Below are 22,142 nucleotides of genomic sequence, written 5' to 3'. Positions count from 1 at the left end.
AGGCGGCTGTGTGGCCTAACTGCTTGCAATTGGTGCAATTCATAACACGGGGTACATACAATCGCACAGGCAGACGAACCCGGTCGATCGAGACGTGGTTAGGGAGTGCAGATCCGGCAAACGTAACGCGAAACGAGTCTGACGGAGTGTAAACTTTTTTACCGCCGACGAGAGACATGGACCGCAATTGCTTACAATCCAAAATCTTCGCCTGTGTTTCGGTATTTTTGAAGCAACCGGTTGCGCTTTTTAGGATACACTCGACAGACAGACTCGAATCGGTTATGACACCGTCGATCTCCACGTCTCGTGCGGGTATGTAAACGCGATACTCGCGTGTGAAGAGCTCAGAGCAAGCGATAGCATTGGCCTGTGCCAGATCACTGACCACGACACGGAGCTTGTTAGGTCGGACCTTGGAAATTTCGGTCACGGCCTTGTACCCCTTCGTCAGGTCTTTAGAAATTTGCAGTATGTTTAATCGCTTTGAATTCACTCCTGCCTTTGGACGAAAATAAACAGTATAGCTGCCCTGTTGAGATCCGTCCGGGTAAAGCCTAGGGCGAGGGGGGACTGGAGAATGAACAGGGGAGGGGGTAACAGAAGGGTCAGGGTCAGAGGGGTTCGGGGATGGTGGCACGGCAGGCGAGGGATCTATATCCATCGCGCTAAATGGAGCGCACTAGCGCACTAGCGCCGACAAGAACACGTACCTATTTACTTCTTCCTTCCAGCAGTGGTTGTCCGATCGTTCGAAGCTGCACCCAAAGCAGCCAGCAGCACCAGTACAGCAGCACCAATACAGCCACCAGCAGTGAGCCGGGTGTGAGATCACTCAGCACAGCGACACGGCTCGACTGTCAAATGATGGCCTTGAATTAGAAAGATCTATTCACTGTGCACAGATCAAAACTGCAGCTGGTATTTTGCACCAAAACAGCCAAAGTTGCGAGCCGGGTACAGAACGTATCGACACAACTCACAATCTAGTTGGCCTTTAGCGCGAATAATACACTCTTTTGTTTGGCTATTCGTACACACGGACCGGATTGTAATAGAACGACCACTTTGCACGTCCGTTTCTGTCGAGTGTTCGACGCGGAATGATCACGTAGCCTTTTGATTGATTTGATTTTAATGCGAATTACAAGAATGCACCTTTATACATTTCTAAAATCAGTCAAACCGATGAAAAAAATCAATTAGTTTATCAGTTCCCATGTAAATTGATCACCTTTTGTTACGTCATTTCCGAATGAACCTTCGGATCAAAACAATATTTTCCATCAACTAACAAGACTTTAAGCTCTTTCAAACGCGACTAATAACAATCGAATCGGTTTAGCCGTTGCTGAGAAAATCGAGATACATTGGTCGTAAGAATGAAAATAAACACACATACACATACTTCCGCACACATACACACCTTATTCGATTTTTGAAACAGGATTAATTGGTACTCATAGCTTCAGGTATGAAAGCACTCAATGAAAAAAATATGTTTGGGGCAAAATTAAGTTGTTTCTTGTCTAAAATAAATTCGAATGTTGTATGTGTGGAAATCCTCACACCAGGGTAAACAACGTAAGTTTTTAAATATCTCATCAACCAAAAATATTTTTCCCTTGGAGAAAATGTGTTTTGTGTAAGATTGATGGTTAAGGAATTGTCAAGAAATTTCATTAAAATCGATCGAGAAGTTTCCGAAAAAAAAATCAAAACAAAATTCATTTGTGTGGTTTTCCACACAAGGGTTCAATGAAGGTTTATTGTAATCGAAGACTTGAAATCGCATTTTTCAATTTCGGAAGTTTTGTTTCTATTCGCCCCACTGTTTCTATTCGCCCCGTTTTACGGTACGACGAATGTACTTACCACAAAACACAGTGCACGTTCACAATAACCATGCAAGTCCATTGCTGGGAAAGAGTGGAGAGTTTTTATTCCATACAACTTGATTGTGCTGAAACACATTTTCATCGAATTAAAAGGAACCGGATATAATGGTGGGCTTTAAAACTTGTCCTGCTTCTTCGTGATCTATATTAAATCAGGAGTATTAAAAACGATCAGTGAACTTTCCATTTAATGAATTCAGCAGCTTTTGTACTCAGTGACGAGGATGACAGAAGAAACAGTCTGAATTTAAAATAGAATGATTGTAACAAATTAAAAGGAATTCCATTCTTTTCATTTTCTCGAGGGTAATGGTTGTTTCTTTTTATTATTTACTTTGTAGCAGAGCACCCTGCACCTAAGTTCAACTCGTTAGATACTCTGAATTGGCAAATGAACACATTGTTTCAATTCTGCTATTTTTTCTACATTCGCCATTCGCCATCAGTATTGAAACTGCATCCTTCCGTTCAATCATTTTAATTCGACCGTGGCCCGAAACGCCACCGCTTATCGAGTTCTCTATCCACTCGACCTAAATTGAATGGCAATCAAACGGAGATTTACTTCTGCGCGACAAACGTTCTGCTGAAGTCGATTTCGTGGAATCAACTCGTTTATAATGCCAATCTTGTTACAAATCATTAAACCTAACTTTATCATGCTATGTTACCAGAAACGCGCTTCCCGACTCACTATATTTCCATTCGAAAAATTTCCCTCTGATAAACAAATCTCCGTTTGCCATTCCTACGCCCGGTAACTTGATTTCCGATCGACAACGATCCCGAAAAAAATCCAACACTACGGTACCAGGTGACCCAGCTCTTACCGCTCAACAACCACCTGCCCCGTGCTTTGTACATATCAACCGGAATTCCTGAACATATTTTAAAGTTTCCCCGTCACTCTCCACTGCGATGTTGACTGAAACCGGAGAGAGTGATGTCCAACGAAACGAAAATGTTTTATCGTCGGCTCACTTCCTGCGAGTCATTCCCTTGCCTGAAAGTTCACCGCATAGTGGGATGGTGGTGGCAGTGGTGGTGGATGCCCATGAAAAACAGGCTTCCCATCAAATTGTTCGGAAATTGAAATAAGAACAAACAACAACAAAAAAGGATGTGGAGTGAGTGAGAGAAAGGAGAAAAACTCCAGAATACAATCGATTTACGTGGGTGGTTTGCCGGCTAGGGTTAGTTCCTAATACGAATTAAAACTGTTGAAGTGATGTTTGTTTAAATTTCGGCCAAAGGGTTAAGTAGAGTTCGCTTCAACTTGACCCAGCGCCTGCGGGCGGACCTACTGCAGAATCCTTTGTGGATATAAAAAGTGTAGAAAGTTTGCCTATTTATGTTGCCTTTTCTTTAATTAAAGTGTATTTAGATGACCACTTAAAAAAAGTCTTAACTTTTTTTTAAGAACGTGCTGTAAACGCGACTTTCAACTACGCTCCAAACACACTGTGACCAGCGCGATATAGTATGAAACTTGCTCTAGTCTCTCAGGACGAGTTACTTTCTGAAATTCGTTACCAGTGCAACGGTAATAAGAAAATTAGACCCAATCTACTAGAAGTGTAGCAAATAATAATACGTCCAGTTTGAGTATGGTCCAGGAAATACGATAGTCGGTGGAACGTTTGAATGAGAATAAAAATAATATTGAGAATGAGAATAAATGAGAATAAAAATAATTTTGAACCCACAGGAATAGCAAACAATGTTTGATTTCTTCCAGTACATTAGCTGATGATTACTGGAAAATTTGATGGTTTTGACATGAAAGGCTCTAAGCCACGTAATTATTGAGAGGGTGACGGGGGTTAGCCAAAAAAAAAAACACGAGAAACCATGCAGGAGGATGGAGGTTTTAAGAGCAAATCACATGGTCCGACTATTATTATTTTTCTTTATTTATTGTCATAGAAACTCGTTAGTAAAATTTAAAAAAAGATTTTTTTTACTAAAATACAAAAAAGTACAAATTAGTTCAAACACCTGACAAAAACAAAATTGACATATTGAATCTTAACGTCAACCACGGTGATTTCCAATGAAAAATTAACTCAAATGTTTTTCCTATTGATGTTGTTCCTATTGATTTTTTGACGTAGATTTACGTTTTACAGTACCATAAGGGTGCAATTTTAGAATTTCTTTCATTTTTACAATAATGGATGAATTATTAGCTGTGCGGAAAATTGTTTTTTTTTGTGACACGAACTATTGTACTATTGGAAAATGAAAAATTAAAAAAAAACCATAACCAAAAATTAGGTGAAGATATCAGTTTCAATCTCAATTAAAATAAGCAACCAATCACTGCCTCTCTTTTCCAGCACAGTCGAAACCAAAGCATAAAAACGATTTTTTTTCGAAACGGAGGTATAACTCTCGGTTGTCACGTAAAAAAGCTAGCATGCACAAACTTAGTATCCTCTGTTTATCCGATCACTGTCGCAAGTGGATGATTACCTGGTTAAAGGAACGACCAGCAGCAGGTAGAGGCTCTACCGTTGAGCTGCAGCTAGTCGCGGCGCATCAGGAGACGATTTCAAAAATATGTTTGTACCAGAAGAAACAGGCGAACCGCGCACTTTTGATTGCAGATCTCTTTCCACAGCGCTGGATTCAAAATCTTCCGTCTGTGTGAGAAGCACCGTCATACTAGTTCGTCTGTAAAACTACTGAACATATTCGGACATGTTAGTGACTGTGTTCGGAAATGTTAGTGACGACCCAAGTGAACAAACCCACTGGTGTCATCATTATGACACACCAATGGCACTATTTAGCGCCTCAAAATTATTTAATTGAAGCAGTTATTATTTTTCTGCCACTCACCAAAACTTTGCTAAAAGTTACACGAAGAGTTATTTTCGAAACAATTTTCTTTTTCGAAGCACAATTCTGTTGCATCCACGCTATTTTACAGCTTCACAATCAGATAATTTTGGGGCGCTAAGAAATACCATTGGTGCTGTCACATGAGTGGTACCCGGCAAGTCTGTTAATTTCATGCGAATTATCATTTGCATATGACGCTGGTTGATTATCCATTTCTTCTAATTGAATCATCGAACGATTTTTTCGAGTTGTGTCGTTGCATGAAACTGATGGCCTTATCTAGGTTTCATATGCTTAGCCCAATCACAGATTTCTAATTTATATAATCCACAGTAGCTTGATAATCACATGTTTGTTGTCCTGAGAAAGGCCGATTGTAAATTGTTCTTGGCAGGAGGATCGAAATAATTGAATTCGAGCTAGTGCATTTCGTAACATCTTAAGTTCCTTCAAACTTGGCTGCTCTGCCGAATGTTTTTGATGCCATCTTAACGATATGCTTGTTGACGGTTATACATTAGTCTTAAAAGTAATGTACTTCGCGCACAATGTTCGTCTGTAAACTTACAAACAGTGTGCTGCGTAACCCATCCTTTTTTTTTCGAAATCCCTCATTTTATCACCTACGTCGCAACACCTGCTTGTTGTATTAGTCCTTTCCGTAAATATTTAAAACAATCAAACAGGTTTTTGTTTTCATCATAGAGCTAGCAGTTTTGTTCATCGTCACATCGCGATTCTGTCCAATCGATTCTGAATGTGAGATTATCTGGTCGTGGCAAAGGATGCAGAGTCAAGGGAAAGACAAAGTCCCGTTCATCTCGTGTTAGGTTTTAATTTCGGTAGGTCGAATTTATCTTTCACTGCGTAATGAAATTTATGTGCGTTCCAGAAGAAAATTATAACAAGATCAATTTCTATCATAATGTCCAAAATTTCTGTAAGCACGTAGTAATTCTCATTTCTAGAAAAAATGTCAAGAGATGTTTAGAGAAAAAACCCAAATTAATCCACCTAGCGGTGAGACCCAGCCTTTCTCATTAAAACTTATTATGTGTTAAAATATATTTACACGATTTAAGAGAAAAAATACTCCTTGAAAATTTCTGCTGGTTTCATTTTTCACTCTAAACAAGGAATTTCAGATAGCCAACAGCACAACTATACCGAACATTCACACACATATGAGCATGCATTAATACATACATATGCAAATACCATGAAATAAATATGTTTCAAATACATCACGCGAAAAATCCAGATGACTACTTCTGGTTGCCGGAATACATCCTAAAATGGCCAAATTTTGCCTAATCCGGGTATTTCGAAGATGCCGACTTTCAAATTCTAGAAAACAACTTAAGATGACCAAATATCATCCATTATGAGTATTGTGAAAGCGTCTCTAGTAACAATATTGGTTTTATCAAAGTTATATAGCACTTAATACACTCCGGGTTATGTTTCTTTCTAAAACTTTCAAACCATATGTTTAAACATTATGAAATTCATTGTTTAATGGTTTAAAAGCCCATTTATTTGAATTCAACTATGTTCATAGCTTCTGAGATGTAAGAGCGATTTTCACATTTTGACGCAGCGCCCGAACTAAAAGTTTGATTGCAAAAAAAAAAACTGATTCATGTGAGTTTAAGTTAAAAGTTATTGGAAGATGGTCAGAATCAAAGTCAGCATGTGTGATCAAATCACTACATACGTGACTTTGATCTGTTAGCACCAAATCAATTGTTGAAGGGTTTCTTACAGAAGAAAAGCATGTAGGACTATTCGGAGACAAAATAGAATAGTATCCTGAAGAACAATCATTGAATAAAATTTTGCCATTGGAATTACTTTGAGAATTATTCCATGAACGATGTTTAGCGTTAAAATCGCCGATTATAAAAAATTTCGAACGATTTCTGGTGAGTTTTTGTAAATCACCTTTAAAATAATTTTTGTGCTCGCGTGTGCATTGAAATGGTAAATATGCTGCGGCAATAAATAAAATTCCTAGTTCAGTTCGAACTTCAATTCCCAAAGTTTCAATAACTTTCGACTCAAGATAGGAAAGAGCACGATGTTTGATTCGGCAATGAATAACAATTGCAACTCCACCGCCGGAACCCTGAATCCTATCATATCTATGAACCACGTAATTGGGATCATATTTTAATTTTATGTTAGGTTTCAAAAATGTTTCAGTAATAATTGCAATATGCACATTATTTACTGTTAAAAAATTAAAAAGCTCATTCTCATTGGCCTTCAATGAGCGAGCATTCCAATTTAATATTTTAATTGTTTTATTTAAAATCATTGCTAAATTTTAAATTAGAAACAATTTTGATTGTAAAATTGGTACTTATTTGAATGGCTTCAAACATTAATTTTGCCTGCAACATGGCGTTCATAAGATCGAACATTGCCTATTGCAAAAAAGAAAGTTTACCTGCCGTAATAGGCCCCAGGCAGTTGACATTAGAAAAAATATTTTCGGCAGCAATATTAGCTGGAGTGATACAATTATTTTCTAGCGTGTTTTGCTTACCCATATTAACGGTCATTTTCGAACTACCAATACTAGGCGGTATAATGTTCGAACTACCTGTAACCTGTGCATAAGTTAAACGGGTATGCAAAGGAGTAGGTAAACTATGCGTCACTGGTACGCTTGGAGAATTTTGTTTTGCAGTTGGTTTTAATTGAGAAATTGAATTTTGTTTACCTTGCCTTGCCTTAACAATTGCTAAACGGACTGGGCATTGATAAATATTTGACATATGGTTGCCGTTACAATTCGCACAGCGAAATTTTTTACTCTCTTTCACAGGACATGTGTCCTTTTTGTGAGAAGAGTCTCCACAATTAAGACATTTTTGGTCCATGTTACAGAATTTAGAACCATGGCCATAACGTTGGCAAGTACGGCATTGGGTGATATGCTTTTCACCTCCGCCAAACTTCCTATAAGCTTCCCATTTTACACGCACGTTATATAAAGCATGTGCTTTTTCAAAAAATTTTAAGTTATTAACCTCACTGCGAATTAAATAGTTTACAAGGGAAATTCCAGTTCTCTGAATGTTTTCGCCTCGTAATTTTTGTTTCAATAGAATTACTTGGGTAGGGGCTATGCCAAGTAATTCTGTTAAAGTAATAAGTCAAAAATATGCGACACACGATTGAACAGTCTTTGAAGCCCTGTTTAGCCAGCATTAGCCGCAACGTTGGTTCTGCTATGGGTATATCGGAGAAATGAACTGCCTCTTAAACTACGCAGCCTTGCTTGGATGTTGAAGCGCGCTAGTAGAGATGGAGCATCACAACGTCCTGTCAAGAGATCGGATACTACTAAAGCCCGAGCTGTGTTCTTTCGAGCATGTAGAGGGTCAAGACGGATGAGTTGACATCGGTTTTCGTAGCTTGGTAGTCTCAATGGATCATGCCAGGGTACCTGTCGAAGGGCTTAACGAAGAAACCTGCGTTGAAAATTTTCGATTCTTTCAGCTGCATTCAAGTACACTGGGTTCCACACTACTGAGCAATACTCCAAAACTGAGCGAACAAGCGATCAGTACACTAAGGTCGCTTTTTACGCGGTTTTTTTTTTACCCGATTTCTTTACGCGGCTTTTTTTACGCGGATTTCGGAATTTATGCGGTTTTTTTATGCGGATGCCGGAATTTTTTTTTACGCGGCATGTATCCCTCGCGTAAAAAGCGACTTTAGTGTATATGCTTTTTAGGCAGTAAATTTCTGTGAAGTTGGATTGGTTCCGGTACGCAGTGATAAACGAAACAGGTGTCGCAGTGGCTGTAGCAAACCTTCAATACACTTCTTAATAGCAATAGCAGGAATTGCATCAGGCCCAGAAGAAAGCGACGATTTTAGCTTAGAGGCAGCTGTGACAATATTGTCGTTATCAATACGGATATCCGTCAACATTGCGTTCGAATCAGTTGCCGCGAAATCTTGTGAAACAAATCTTGTTGCCGCGGCCACCTGATCTAAAGAGAGTGTTTCCTCTACGAAAATACGGCTGAGTTTTTCCGAGAAAAATCTACAAAGGCCATCTGAAATGTTGTCCATATTAACAGTCGTAAGATTACCGTTTAATACCAAGTGAAGCGGAGGGTGATGAGGAACAGAATTTACTAACGGTGCAGGAGCTGAGTTAGCTCGTATTTTTGTGCCAATGCTCACAAAACACAGATCAAGCATCCGACCATTCTCGTTTAGAACTTCGTTGATTTGTCGTTGTTGAGTTGTAGGCAGCTACGGAGGCGACAGATCGATTATGTGCATCAATCATGGCGGGAAGTAGACCACACAGATGTGAAGATTTCGGTCAGGGAGTTTTACAGTCGCCCAAATTTATTCTACGTTGCTCCACGATTGGTTTTGACGTTTTAAAACTGTAAACCCCCGACGGATAGCTAACAGAACTCCACCACCAGTTACGTTACGACTGTTAAGTGGGCCGCGATCGCATCGAAGGACTTCGTAATCAGGGCCGAATAATTGATGGGACGTGGTCCTGTCGTTGAGCCAAGTCTCGGTTAATGCAATGATGTCGTATGCGCAGCCGGCAAAAGCAAGTTTATGCAAATCCACACGTGAATTCGTGCCGCCGACATTTTGAAAGCACATGTTGAAATCGTGCTGAACCAGTTGAGTCGTCGGAGTGGTGATAGAGCTGGAAACGTTACGGCTCGAAGGCGAAATGCTGGAACGTATCGAATTGTCAGGTACCGGAAGTTCAGTCAAACAATTATACTCGCCTGAGGTAGCAGGCTGGAAAATCCCTTCTCCAAGCCCCGACACAGGACCAGGATGACTGATGAACGCAGGCAGCATTTGCGCGACTGTGTCGGGGGGATACGGGGCTTCCATAGTGCTAAGACAGGTGCGTCCTGGGGTCCGTGTCAGAAGTACCTGCATGGCATCTTGTAGACCGGAGAGCGAAATGCAGGATCGTAGCGAGTTGTCAAATGTTGAAAATTCAACGTTCGATCCTGGGGCGTTTGAATCAGTGTGTAACAACCTGAAAGAGAAGGCAGCATCAGGCTGAGCAACGTCGTGATTGAAAAAATATACTAGCTGTGAGAGGCAGCTTGGAGAGCCCTGACCCCGACAAAAGACTCAGGGCCGGGACGACTAAGGTGCAGGAACAAATGATTTGAGCAATACTGGAATCTGTGGCTGGCACGACTGAGCTAAGTGGGTCCAGGGCTTCCATTCTGCTTTGTGACGTGTGTCCCAGGCCGGTTAAATCGGTGTTTGGAGAATGAGCGGATGATTCCACAACGTTGCATCTCGGTGATAGACATGTTTCTCTGTCCAGCCTTTTATTCGTTATAGTCTCCGTTACCCCGTGAACCATGTGTTTATTGCATTCCATGTCCTTCGTCATGATGGTGTGGGTAGGCCCGATCTACACATCCAGGTAAGTAGCGGTCTTCCGGAACCTGCTCTCTCAACATCTTGACGGCAGCTGGTACCGCGCCGAATGCGACCACCCGGGTTTCATACAATTTTTGGCAAAGCCCGTATCCCGCTATCAAGGGATGGTGATATAGATGGAATTCCGTTCCACTTCGCGGGATTTCAACTGCCAGAATATGTCGCCGGGTTGCCCACCACTTTCATCGTGCGCGGTAAACTAACAACAAATGACAGCAAGTCGACATCATGCGCGTCGTTTGGCCTAGATATATGGCTTAAGCTGATACCAATACTAATACACAGAATGCGCAAATTACCCAACTACACAATGATTAAAAGTTGCAATCGAACGTATTGAACACCCTATACAATACAAGCCTAGTGACAACATTGGAGGCAAATTTTTGAGGTAGTGCAGTGTTTTCCAGGCAAAGATTCAATATAATTATGACCAATTGTTATTTACCTTACCGCTCAGACTAGAGTCTAGAGGTTATTACAAATAGTCTCCATTCCATTCGGTCTTAAACCAAGCATCCTCGGACTTCAGGCTCGCAAGTCATCTTTAACTCAATACATCTATACCCTGGAGGATGACTGATACCTCAAGACATCCGGAACGAATAATTTTCCCCGGGTTGGGATCCAGTATGCTCATGGTAGCACCTCAAGGTTACACAGTGCGCTTTGACAAGTGGGTGGTCGTGGGTTCGAATATCAGTAGAATCAGACTGATATAAATGATGAGCGCATCACTTACTTCAATAGTGATACTGCCAAAAATATGAAGTGCGGATTGCAGAAAACACCTGGGCAATATCGCAATAGATCAAATGTCTTTGATCGCAGTGATGAGTCCATACAGGCAAAAAAATCTCATGGTATGTCCGACCCTTAGCAAGGTATTGACGTTAACCAGATCACCGGGTAACTTTGATCAATCGCATAAGTTTATACAGAAAAACTTATTAGTGAATAATCTGTCATAGCTATTCTGTATGGATCAAGATAGGATTGCTGTGGTACTACCGAATAATTCTGTTTTTCAGTGATACACGCCATAATATGAGAGAATATGCTAACCTGAGATACTAACCTGAAGGATCTCTAGGTAATCAAGTGTTTCCACTGGCTCTTCTACGTTAGGTGTTATTCCCAACCAGTTGACCACAACGTGGCTGCGAAGATTCCCCTTCGCTTCCCTGCGTATGTCACCTTGCAGTTCGTACCCTTTGCCTATAAAGTCCACCACTTCATGAAACTCCGCAGTCCAGTTCGTCACGGTTTCAATTTTCTATCTTTGAAACAAGGTTTTATCCTTACATGTCCGTCTACAACTGACCTAGTCATCATTCATCGTGATGCTCGAATAGTTTATTCATGTACCTACGGCTTTTTTCTAAAACTACCGCCTTGATGTGTTGAGCTAGTATTCCTTGTGCATGTTGTGGTCACTGGCATTGGAGACGATATAGCTCTTGAGGTCTACGGTGAGGTGATCATCGTCAAAGACTGGCCGGACTTCAGGAATCAATGAGTCATAAGATGGATGCATGGTTGTGTATAACTACAGAACTATTAGCGTAGATCAGTAACAAAACTGATAAAATTCATGACAAGGATCTTTTCTTCCATAAGAATCGAAAGAATTATTTGAATCGAGTTCATGGTAATGAGCGATACACAAGTTTACCCAAAACAAAAGATACTGTGGATTTAGGCACATTTCATTGTTTAGGAGCAACGGGTTCATTTACGAAGTATTTTGTAAACAGGTAACAGTAAAGGACGGATCAACATTGTTTTTAAAATACAGACGCATTTGAACAGGCAAATCTAAACGAAAAATGAAACCAACGCGAAATAGAGGTGGTCGAATTTTATTGTTAGAATGCTTCAAGGCTCACTTCAAAAGAGCTAAAAAACGCAGATTTTAAATATAACTAATCGCATAGATTTAATGCAGAATATGCAGAGAAACTATAAGATAGGCTCAATATAAGTCGATTTTTGGTATTAAGGTTAATGTTATTGGTATTCCATTCGTTAATGTTATTCATTTCCATTTAAATTACGATACGTACTTGCTAATTTTCAAACTGATATTCCTCAATGTTGCTAGTTGCGCACTAATGGCAAATCACTCCGGGTTTGTCAAATAACATCCGATAATCATTGCCCCAACCAATGCACAAAGAGAGCCACAATGAGTGGCTAGTGATGTCCGAATTTTCCAGCTAATCGATTAATTGTTAATCGATTATTTTGTTTGTGTCCGCTAATCGGACTCGATTAGCTGACGCAAGATATTCGATTAATCGAAATAATCGATTACCCGATTGCGTGACCCCTACGTTCAAAAATAAAATGTTAGTGCTGACAAACAGTCAGTTACCAATAAACTTGATCTCTAGATTTTACTAACAAATCTGGGAGAAAGCTCTAGAAATATTCCGTGTCGTACCTCTTGATTTCAATGTACGAAGTTGGTTCATCAAACAAGCCTATGATCGAATCTCTACTGCAATTTATGTGTAAAATAGTGTTACACCTGAACTTTGCTTTCTTGCAGCAAAAAATATTGTACAATTTTACAACATATTAAAACTTTCTTTAAGAGACTTTTTGGCTATTCGGTTTGAAATCACATTACTTAATACATTTATTAATTCAATTAGCCTAATTCTTTATGAATCTTCGAGAAAGTATTTTTCCGATTCAATTAGTTCTTCAGTTTTGCAATTGTGCATTCGTTTGCAAGTGATTTTGCTGTACAAAAAACTTTACACTAGATTTAAGTGATCGAATCCTATATCCTAAACATCAGGCAAACGAATCAATAAATAGGAACTGTGGACTTAACGGATTAGACTCACAGCGGAATATTGTCCAGCGGAAGGAAAAACACGGATTATATCGGAACGTTTATAGAAAAAGAACCACGCGGTACGGTTATGAAATATGCTATTAAAAAGAATGATGTAATCGCTTACAAAATGTGTGTAGACACTGTTGCTCTGCTAGACTGGCAAAATATAAGTGCTGCCAGTATCGAGGGGCTATCCGTTGTTCGCTTAACAGGAACCACTATATAAATTTACTTATTAACGTTTGGAAAGCGAGAAAAGAAACAATTATTTCAAAAATGCTAAACATTCGAATGACAATGAATGGCTCTAGACACCCTGTGACGTGAGTAGGTGCCGTCAGTGGAACCATGCATCCTCTCATATCGACTGTTAGATTAGGAACATTTCTAGGTGGGGTCTTGGGAGCCGATTTCGCAGCTTTGTAATAGTTTGACCGGCTTTGTTGAATAGACTTCTTAAGGAACGGATGTTCCTAGAACTGGCATGTATTTCACCGGTATTTTATAAAGCGTTGGAATCTGTCCTTGAATTCGGTTCCATACTGGGTCAGAATTTCTTGGTGCCAAATCGCCATGCAAATACTGCCGTAAACCCCCGGGTAATTCAACCATATGGTTGATGTTTTTCTATCTTGATGCTTCTCTAGCAAGAGTACCGTGGGCAGCCCACAAGTCAGTACTTGGTTCGATGTTGACTGGTTCATGTTGGTCCTCTCTACACTGCCTAGTGATTTTTTGCATCATATTAACTAAAATTATATTAAATGTGACATATGTTCATACATATAAAAGCAACATTTTTCGTCATACTCACCAATCCAAGAAGTCGTTTTAGATATGTTCAGTGTTCAGCTCTCAAAATCTGCCAGAGATAATTGGCATACTTTGTTAGAGCAAGCGCACCGGTGAGTTGCCATTTGAGTTGCTATTTTCACAACGCTGACCGTTGCTATTTTGGAGAGCAACCGATTTTCGCACCGGTCGATGCTAATGGGGATTACCAATTCCACTATTTCTTTTTCACACCGGCAGTTGCCAATTTCTGAAGACCGTCACTAGCCAGCGTTGGCAAAATGTTTGTGTGACGTCACACAAACAGAAAATACCTTATGTTCCGTCACGCAGAGTACGGTACATTTTAGCTTAGTCCGAAAGACAGTAAACCTTCCGATGGATGAAATGTAAAACAAGTAAAGTGTAGAATCGGGACACGGCCGCCTGCCGTTGTCCCCTAAAACAAGATCATCTGTAAAGAAAGCAGCAGAAATTTTGAAGCAAAGACCGCGAGCGGTTCTGCCATGCAAGCGTTGGCGATAGCACTTTTCCGTCCGCGACGAATAGACACCAAAGCCACCGAGGCATTGAATAGACAAAAATAAAGAACTCGACAAATGGTAGCGTCGCTCAGCGTCGACCATGCTCACGCGCAGGTTCTTAGCTCTCACGCTAGCGCACGTGTTTTGGAGCACATGTTTAGCGCTCTCAAGCAGTTAATAATCTGTACTAAAAGTTAGGCATAAAAAAGAGTCAGACCGAGGAATAGCATAGCTTAGAGTATTACAGCTAGGTATGTGGTGACCAGGGCGAAGGGGAGAAAGGCCTCCCACCCTGAGTTAACTGTAGGGTATATTTAAGTAGTGTTGTACAGAAATAAAGTTAGTTAGTCCACACTAATCTGGTGGTTGTAATTCCGCGCCAATTGCACGTACAGGGATACTTAGTATTAGAAGTCCCTGGCAGGTTATATCTTTGTGATGTATTTCGCATATTTTTTGCGGATCTAATAATAACCTACTTATTTGTCAGTCAATCGTTTCCGGAATGATCTACGTTCTTTCTACTTTATAAAATGTTCCCTCCATTTCCGTCACTTTGTTTTAACTTCGTTTCCGTTCTCTCAAGTAATCGATAACATAATTCTTTTGCAGATTTTTTTACTTGTGCGTACATAAATTTTTTCATCCTTATATGTTTATTTAAAGTAATTCCGTAAAACTGGGCAACGTTGCAACGTTGGCCTAAATGACTTTTCTACTGAAAGCTAGCGAACTGTCATTAGTTGTATTCTGTATTTCATGCTGTCTCGGTTCCCACAATTTGCTATTATTATTTAAAAATTTGCCGCCAAAAAGAACTTAAATATAGTGACGAAGAAAGTGATTTCGCAAAACAAATTTCTTTATACGCGATTAAGAAAATGGTTTTTGGAAAGATTCGGGGTGACTCTCAGCCTAGTAAATAGCCAAATATTGACCGCCATACGGAGTAAGGTGCCATCCAGCGTTTTAACAACGGTCTATACCGATGACCATTTCCAACGCCGCTCTCGAACGCATCTTAGGTTGTTTTTGAAGATTGAAACAGCGGTAAAGGAGAAAAATGGTTTTTTATACAACGACCGAACGAAACGGGAAAAAAGTTGGTAATACTCCCGAGCAGATTTGCTTAAACCTTCCAGGTTTATTGAATAATATTGGCCAACCTTGTGAGGATTTGAGCTTTCCGCATCGTGTAGGTTGCAGACCAAAATGCCAACCAAAATGGTCATCTCAATAAAAAAAAAACCTATACAAAATGTTTACCTGCCCGAAAAAACACCCTGTGCAAAATTTCAGCTCAATCGGAAATAAAATTGAGTAGTGGTTCACGCCGACACTTGCGTCCTACGACGTGTTTAACAAGCGAGGCTGAGGCCGACCAATTGAGTCCGCATTCGAAACACTCATTATCTTCGTAATATTATTACGAACATTCAAATCGAGCACAAAAAAACAACAGTTTGACATTTCATCAAATAGCAACGATTCGGCTCGTTGCTATCGCGTTGCCAAATTTAATAACTCGCTACTACCCGCGGCAGGGTTGCCAATGTTCCAGTTTAAACTGGATTCCTCCAGTTTTTCCCAAGTAATCCAGCCAAACAGTTTATTCCCAAAATCTTCCAGTTTTTTCAGATATTTGCCAGTTTTATCCAGTTTTTTATTCACTCAAGCTCCGATTGGTTTTCGGAAATATTTTTAAAACGGAAATTTTGTAGATTGATAAATTATTATGACAATTCTTAACAAAGGGTGGCGAAAAAATTTTCAAAATAAAATTCCCTGATTTTCCCTGAAATTTAACATAAATTTCCCTGATATTTTTCAGCATTCGGCACAAAAAAGTACAACGTAGACCAACGCAATTCCGAAATCACAGTGAATAAAGAATAATCGGATATGAAACCCAACACTAGATGTCCCGAATTATTCTTTTGTCTCCTCTATATCTCCTCTATAACTCAATTTTGAGATAGATTGATTGCGTAATTTTAAATTTTGTTGCTGTTAAAGGAAATTTTTCAGTCCATAATTTTAACAAAATGTAACAAAACAAGACAGTTCCGATTAAAATGAGTAATTTTTTGCGAAGAGTTATCTCTTATGATCCAAAACTGACACTGACTGGGTTCAATCCCCGTAACAGAAAAGCTCCTTCACAATCTTTTTTTCCTTTTTTCTAAATTTATTTGGGATCCATTTTTTTCCAGTTTTTTCTTCAGCCTTATTCCAGTTAAATCGAAAATTTTATTGGCAACTCTGACCCGAGGTGGGGATTGCTATTTCCCAAACCCACATAGCAACGCCCGGTGCGGCTGCCGCGTTTTGGTGGGAGTTGCCAAACTAGCTTTAGAAACTTCAATTTAGCCACTGGTGGGCTTGCTCTTAGTCTGACTTGCTTCCTGTTGTTGTACCTCTGCGTGATGACAAAAGCAAAAATATTTCATTTCTTCATTTTCGCATGCAAAAACAAACAAAATATCAGCAACACCGTCAACGCGAACTCGTTCGGTTCTTGCATGCGAAAAAGAGGGAAGGAAATATTTTAGCTCTGGCGCTCACACATATTTTACCAATCGCTTATGTGATTCGCGTGAGTGCGAACAACCCTTGAAATCTTTTTCAACTTCGTAATCGCGACGCCAAGAGTTTTGTTTGTGAACACGCAAAAAAAGAAGTTTAGTTTTCGTTCGTGCGCGCATTTTTATAATTTTGAATGAAATATTAACGTCGCAGCACTAAATCGAATCGTGACTTTTGTTGCGCGCGACTTTTCGCTGCGACTTCAAATATCCTTACGTGGGAAGTAGTGCGCTGTACAGCACATCAGATGCGCTATACAGCGCACTATTTGCGACGTAAGGTATAATGTGCGGCATGAGAGTAAAATCAATTGTCGCCAGTCGACAACTACAATTTTCAACTAAATGGATAATATAAAATAAGTGAGTAAAGAGGTTTAGAAATCTCTTGTGTTTTCGTCACCGCTGGCATAACCAATTTTCCCATTTTTGGACAAAGTTGAACTATAATCGAACAATAATCGGGGTCAACTATTCGATTATTCAATAATCGAAAAGTCGGTTAATCGATTGAAAATTAATCAAAAATTTTTGAAAATAATCGATTAACTCGATTAATCGAGAAGTAATCGGACATCACTATGAGTGGCGTCGCACAATCGGGCAAATTCACAAAGTGTACCTACACAGTCGTATTTTTTCGGTGCGAGTAAACTGCAGAAGAGCGAATGGAGAAGAGAACACAACAACAATATCGGGGGCCTCTTTGATAGCCGATGTATTGTGTGCAAATTTGTATGGCTCTGAGGTGAATTCCAGTCCTTCTTCTAAGCGATCTCTAACACTGTTATTAGAGTGCCTATAAATATATATAAAGAGTGACGACACTGTCAAAATTGGAATAAACATTATCTGTCAGTGTCATTCCAATTGAGCAAACAACTCATTAAACTCATGCGGGGAAAAGAGAAAAGATGTTCGGTGTTACCTGTGTTACCAGGGTTACTTTGGATGACTCGGCGCCACTCTAGTTATTATGGGCACTCTAACTGTTATGAGTGATGGTCGACAACAAGCTGACGGTTGGGAGCCTCGTAGAGTACCCCCTTAAGAGGGTCGTAAGATGTTTAATGAGCAGTTTTTCTTCTTATGCTCTTGCTTCGCGTGTGCGAGGAGCGACATGATGACAACGCGTAACACATTATTCAAGTGTTACAAAACGAGAAACTATCTTCAGCTCCAGCTTTGAACTTAACGGTCGTGCCGGGGAGTACAAAAGACCAATACTAGAGGGTTTTAGTGGGTCCTATACATAAACAGTAAACCGTGAAATCTGTATAGAAAAGAAAAACAAAACATCAAATTTTGACAGCGAAATAGGTCTTTTTTTTTTTAAGGGGGGATTTGTTAGTAGCTTAAGTATTTATGATAAATATTAGTAAATAATGAGTATGTGTGTCCAATCACAAATGGTGACTTCTCAACACTGTTAGAAATTTGTAATTTTAATTGTTAGGATTTGTTTGCTTTCGCAATAAGGACTTATCATTCGTAGGGATTTAAACCTACTTGTCAGAAAAGGGGAAGTAAACTTACAACTAACTTATTGCTAACTTATTGGCTATAAAGAGAGCTTATCGTAGCAATTGAGGATTGCAACGATTTTTGTCGAAAATTGTTAATAATTTTATTTGACATAGCTTCTAATGGTTCAACACCAGTAAGTATAAGTAATTCGAGTGTACCAAACCAAGGAGGACGCTTCAAAATCATTTTCAGAATTTTATTCTGAATCCTTTGGAGCGTTTTCTTCCTTGTTGAACAGCAACTTGACCAGATCGGTACAGCATAAAGCATTGCTGGTCTAAAAATTTGTTTGTAAATCAAAAGTTTGTTCTTTAAACAAAGTTTAGAATTCCTGTTAATGAGAGGATATAAACATCTCGTATATTTGATGCACTTGGCTTGTATACTCTCAATGTGCTCTTTGAAAATAAGTTTTTTATCATAAATTAGTCCCAAGTACTTAACCTTGTCGGACCAACTTAAAATAACCCCATTCATCTTGACAACGTGATTATTGTTTGGCTTGAGGAAAGAAGCCCTAGGCTTATGCGGAAAAATTATCATTTGAGTTTTAGAAGCATTGGGAGAGATTTTCCACTTTTGCAAGTAGGAAGAAAAAATATCTAAACTTTTCTGCAATCGACTGCATATGACACGAAGACTTTTTCCTTTTACGGAAATGCTTGTGTCATCGCAGAACAATGACTTTGTGCATCCTGGAGGCAAATCAGGAAGATCTGAAGTGAATATGTTGTACAGGACTGGACCCAAGACTGAACCTTGAGGTACACCTGCTCTGACAGGAAATCTATCAGATTTTGAATTCTGATAGACAACCTGCAGAGTTCGATCAGTAAGATAATTTTTTAAAATTTTGATTAGGAAAATTGGAAAATTAAAAGTTTGCAATTTCGCAATCAAACCTTTATGCCAAACACTGTCGAATGCTTTTTCTATGTCTAAAAGAGCAGCTCCAGCGGAATAACCTTCAGATTTGTTAGCTCGTATCATATTAGTAACTCTGAGCAATTGATGAGTTGTGGAATGCCCATGGCGAAATCCAAACTGTTCATTTGCAAAAATTGAATTTTCGTTGATGTGTGACATCATTCTGTTAAGAATAATTCTCTCAAACAGTTTACTTATTGAAGAAAGCAAACTGATTGGCCGATAACTTGAAACTTCAGCTGGGTTCTTATCCGGTTTTAAAATGGGAGTAATTTTTGCATTTTTCCATAATCTGGGAAAATATGCAATTTTGAAGCAGCAATTGAAAATTTTCACTAAAAATTCCATTGTGCTCTCAGGGAGATGTTTTATTAGTATATTAAAGATTCCATCGTCACCAGGTGCTTTCTTATTTTTGAAATTTTTAATAATTGATTTAATCTCATTCAAGTTAGTTTCAATTATTTCTGCAGGTAAAAAATTCTGGGAAGAAATTAAATCAAATTGACGTGTGACTTCATTTTCAATTGGACTCACAAAATTCAAATTTGAGTTATGAACACTCTCAAACTGCTGAGCAAGTCTTTGAGCCTTTTGTTCATTGGATACAAGAAAACGTTCACCATCTTTTAAAACTGGAATAGGCTTTGAAGGTTTCTTAAGAATCTTCGACAGCTTCCAAAATGGTTTTGAATATGGTTTAAATTTTTCAACTTTAGTCTCAAAATTTTGATTTCTCAGAAGAGTAAATCTATGTTTAATCTCTTTCTGTAAATCTTTATAAATAGTTTTAAAAACAGGGTAACGAGAACGTTGATATTGACGTCTGCGGACATTTTTCAAACGAATTAGAAGTTGAAGATTTTCGTCAATTATTGATGAACCAAATTTCACTTGAGCCTTTGGAACAGAATAATTCCTGGCATCAACAATTGCACATTTTAATGCTTCCAAAGCGGAATCAATATTCACTTCGTTTTGCAAATCAAGCTCATTATTGAAATTTCTCTCAATATGAGTTTTGTATCTTTCCCAATTAGCCTTGTTATAATTAAAAACAGAGCTCATAGGGTTTAAAACGGATTCATGTGATAAAGAAAAAGTTATTGGAAGATGGTCAGAATCAAAGTCAGCATGTGTGATCAAATCACTACATACATGACTTTGATCTGTCAGCACCAAATCAATTGTTGAAGGGTTTCTTACAGAAGAAAAGCATGTAGGGCTATTCGGAGACAAAATAGAATAGTATCCTGAAGAACAATCATTGAATAAAATTTTGCCATTGGAATTACTTTGAGAATTATTCCATGAACGATGTTAAGCGTTAAAATCGCCGATTATGAAAAATTTCGAACGATTTCTGGTGAGTTTTTGTAAATCACCTTTAAAATAATTTTTGAGCTCGCGTGTGCATTGAAATGGTAAATATGCTGCGGCAATAAATAAAATCCCAAGTTCAGTTTGAACTTCAATTCCCAAAGTTTCAATAACTTTCGTCTCAAGATGGGGAAGAGCATGATGTTTGATTCGGCGATGAATAACAATTGCAGCTCCACCGCCGGAACCCTGAATCCTATCATATCTATGAACCACGTAATTGGGATCATATTTTAATTTTATGTTAGGTTTCAAAAATGTTTCAGTAATAATTGCAATATGCACATTATTTACTGTTAAAAAATTAAAAAGCTCATTCTCATTGGCCTTTAATGAGCGAGCATTCCAATTTAATATTTTAATTGTTTTAAAATCATTGCTAAATTTTAAATTAGAAACAATTTTAATAGTAAAATTTGTGCCTATTTGAATGGCATCAAACATTGATTTTGCCTGCAACATGGCGTTCATAAGATCGAACATTGCCTGTTGCAAAAAAGAAAGTTTACCTGCCGTAATAGGCCCCAGGCAGTTGACATTAGAAAAAATATTTTCGGCAGCAATATTAGCTGGAGTAATAGGTGTACAATTATTTTCTAGCGTGTTTTGCTTACCCATATTAACGGTCATTTTCGAACTACCAACACTAGGCGGTATAATGTTCGAACTACCTGTAACCTGTGCATAAGTTAAACGGGTATGCAAAGGAGTAGGTAAACTATGCGTCACTGGTACGCTTGGAGAATTTTGTTTTGAAGTTGGTTTTAATTGAGAAATTGAATTTTGTTTACCTTGCCTTGCCTTAACAATTGCTAAACGGACTGGGCATTGATAAAAATTTGACATATGGTTGCCGTTACAATTCGCACAGCGAAAATTTTTACTCTCTTTCACAGGACATGTGTCCTTTTCGTGAGAAGAGTCTCCACAATTAAGACATTTTTGGTCCATGTTACAGAATTGGGGAACCATGGCCATAACGTTGGCAAGTACGGCATTGGGTGATATGCTTTTCACCTCCGCCATACTTCCTATAAATTTCCCACTTTACACGCACATTATACAAAGCATGTGCTTTTTCAAAAAATTTTAAGTTAACCTCATTGCGGTTAAAATGAATTAAATAATTAACAAGGGAAATTCCAGTTCTCTGACTGTTTTCGCCTCGTGATTTTTGTTTCATTAGAATTACTTGGGTAGGGGCTATGCCAAGTAATTCTGTTAAAGTAAGTTTGATCTCATCAACGGTTTGATCGTTGGTGAGACCTTTCAAGACAACCTTGAATGGCTTGGCGTTCTTGGTGTCATATGTAAAAAATTTGTACATCTTGTCAGTTAAATACTG

At 38.8% G+C, this 22,142-nt stretch overlaps 1 protein-coding gene and 1 long non-coding RNA gene across 3 annotated transcripts in view; one reads left to right on the top strand and one right to left on the bottom strand.

The window, feature by feature from the left end:
- The window catches only part of LOC129728155 (ankyrin repeat domain-containing protein 12), a 267,340-nt gene that overhangs the window by 118,957 nt on the left and 126,241 nt on the right, over positions 1–22,142 (top strand). The gene's annotated exons all lie outside the window — the stretch shown is intronic.
- Positions 10,935–12,399, bottom strand: LOC129728176 (uncharacterized). The gene is made up of 3 exons (XR_008728634.1): positions 12,278–12,399; positions 11,584–11,714; positions 10,935–11,535 (listed from the first exon to the last, which is right to left on the bottom strand). It is a non-coding gene; the product is annotated as an uncharacterized LOC129728176 (long non-coding RNA).

This window comes from Wyeomyia smithii, chromosome 1 (genome assembly GCF_029784165.1).
Source record: "Wyeomyia smithii strain HCP4-BCI-WySm-NY-G18 chromosome 1, ASM2978416v1, whole genome shotgun sequence".
In the NCBI taxonomy this organism is placed as follows: Eukaryota; Metazoa; Arthropoda; class Insecta; order Diptera; family Culicidae; genus Wyeomyia; species Wyeomyia smithii.
The sequence above is the reverse complement of the archived record's forward strand: the minus strand, read 5'-3'. Positions and strand labels throughout refer to the sequence as shown.